Raw genomic sequence first — 3,069 nt, 5'->3', positions numbered from 1 at the left:
GTATCTTGTCATGTAGCCTAAAATGGCCTCGAACTCTCTTCTGCCTTTGCCTCCCAAGTGCTGAGGTTATAGGTACACTGCCCCTGTTCTCTCTCATATCTGCTTTATTCTCTCATACCTGGTTTACATTTTTCTTTCTATCATTATTTTTTCTAAAATCACAGATTTTGGAAGAGAAACATATTGATAGATATTTATTTTCTACTCTTTTTGTTTGCTTTCATGGTTACTATGAATTTTAATTATACTTTTTAACTAAACAGTACCACTTTTATAATTGTAAAAATGGTGTGTAGACTCTGGCCTCTGACATTGTTCCAGAGAATTATTAACTATTGAAAAATCTAAAAGTCTCAACCAGGTCTGAAGGTTTAGCTCATCGAACAATTGCTTAGCATGCACAAGGCCCTAAGTTCAATCTCTAGCAAAAACTCTACTTCTGAAATATCAGCTTGCTTAAGCCCCACAGAACATGCCATATCACATAAATGCATCTCCCAAATTTATTTTAAATTTTTTTTTCATACAAGGTCTTATTAGGTAGCTCTCGTTGGCCTGGAACCCACTGTGTGAACAAAGCTGGTCTCGAACTCATTGAGGTCCACCTGCCTCTGGCTTCTGAGTGATGCTGAGATTGAAGAAGTGTCCACCATGCCCGTCCATTTTGTTTTAATTGAATAGTAATCACACTGCAGCTTAATTTAACTTATTTGTTTTAGTTTTTGTTATTATTGTTGTTTGAGACATGGCTCACTTCATATACCTAACTAGCCTAGAACTTGCTATATGGATGGACCAGGTACCCCTGAATCTGTGGCAATCCTCCTCCCTCTGCCTACCAAGTACTGGGGTTACAGGTGAGTATTGATTCTTATCTTCATGCTACATTACTGGGATGGACTGACTGCCTTCTCTAAAAGCCTCCAGTCATTTTTTTACAGGGTGTCCCTACGTAGCCCCAGCTGGCCTTGACTTCCCTATGCAGATCAAGTTGGCCTCAAACTTTTGGGGATTCTCATGCCTCTGTCTCCTGCGTACTGGGATTGTAGGTCTGGGCTATGACATGTGACATTCGAAATCCTCCTTAATAAACTATTATCTCAAGTGTGTGTCACAGTATACGTATGGAAGTCAGTTCTCCCCATCCACTGTGGGGTAGGCAGTTCAACTCAGGTAGTCACACTTGCTCAGCAGGCAATTTCCCCCTCTAAGACACCTGGCTAGCCCTGTTATTTCTTTACTTTTCTCCCCAACCCCACCCCCGCTATTTATTCTATTTCGGGGTATGCATGTGCACCACCGAATTCATGTGGAAGTCACTGGAAAACTTAGGGAATCCCATTTTTTCCCCTTCCACCACGTGGATCCCAGGAATCAAACTCAGGTTATCAGACTTGGTGGCCGGTCCCTTTACCATTTGAGCCATCTTGCCAGAGCATTAATTAGCTAGTTTCAAATGATTGCATGGGAGCCTGGTATGCAGTTCTGAGGTAGAGCGCTTATCTGGTTTTTAAAACGTCTTGGGTTCAATCCCAGCACAACGATAGCCCCTCCACAAAAAAAAATTCCAGCTGACTCATGAGTGCATGGGGAGGCCATACAAGCAGCTATATTACCAGCAATGCCTGCAATGAAGGAGTGGGCTGCACACTGTAGTGTCTGCCATTACTTCAGACATCTCTTATCGGGGCCGTGAGAAGCCTGCATCCCCATCCACACCTGGCCTCCTGTGCAGATCAACAACACGGTCTCAAGGCTATCCATCTGGCACCCCTCAACAGTTTCCAAGTCTAAGAAAAACAAATTCTTTAGAAGAGAGAGAGAGTTCTTAGAACAAGGGCACTCAAGGGGACTTTTGTGTTTCTGGCTGCGAGTACTTCAACTAGAAGAAACCACACAGGACTAACAAGATAGAGGACCAGTTTCAGGCTAATGAGGTTTCACAGATAATTATGATGCGTATTACTTTCCTGTGCTCACGTCTATCTTCCTTTCTCATTTGTCCTTTGAGAGAGTCCTTTGAGTTTTTACGGCAGAACTGTTGGGCTCTTTCTGAACACAAGGGAAAGAGGCTTGTTATTCTACCAGAGTTGGACAGATCCACCAAGCCTCCTGTCCTTGTGCACAGCCTCGAAGAACCAGGCTTTTTGTGTGTTTGGGAGTGGATTGGCAGACAACTCTGAGTGAAGAAAACAAGCCCACGATTCTTCTGACTAGAGAATAAAAATTCCTTGACTTGTAATTTCTACTCTGCCGTCAAAGGGAAGAACGCACACCTTGTGGGTCTGAGCACGGAGTGGTCGGCTAAGTGGATCTTGGGGAAATAAAAATCTATTGACCTCTTTAAGTTTCAGTTTCTGCACCTAGAAAATTGAAACAAACACTTGCCTCGCCGGACAATTAATAAGGGTAAAGAAGTTCGTTCACATCTGCTTTAGGCTCCTGGACCTGGGCTGTTCAGGAAATGATGCTTCAGTGTGCTGGCAAAGAACTGAATCTTGGGCTTATTACCAAATAGGTTCAATGTCTCATAGTACATGACCAGGTGAAGGTTGACTATGGGATCTGGTTTATATTACAGGAGATGGATCAATGAGAAATAGAGCGTGTATTAGTTTACAGCTCATGAGTGCTTCCTCTAGTTGCTTCTTTCAATGATGATTCTACACACTGCTCACTTGTATGATAATAATCAGGAATCAATGCCATGCCAAAGTAATCCATGAAGTCTTTTCTTTCACTCTGTCACATTTATTTAAGTACCCATTTGTTTATTTATTTCTCTCTCTTATGCACATGGACACACACACACACACACACACACACACACACACACACACACACATGAAGTTAGAGGATAACATGCAGAAATCGGTCCCTGTAGGTCCATGTGGTCCTTGGGAGTCCGTGTGAGTCCCAGTGATGGAACTCAAGTCATCAGGCTTGGTTGAAGGCATCTTTATCCACTGAGCCTTCTCACTGGCACCAAAGTATTATTTTCCAACCTAACTGATGATGATATCTACCTGGGATGCTGCCGAACACACACTCTCAGGTGCTTTCCTCAGA

This window comes from Peromyscus leucopus, chromosome 4 (genome assembly GCF_004664715.2).
Source record: "Peromyscus leucopus breed LL Stock chromosome 4, UCI_PerLeu_2.1, whole genome shotgun sequence".
Lineage (NCBI taxonomy): Eukaryota > Metazoa > Chordata > Mammalia > Rodentia > Cricetidae > Peromyscus > Peromyscus leucopus.
Note: the sequence above shows the minus strand (reverse complement) of the source record.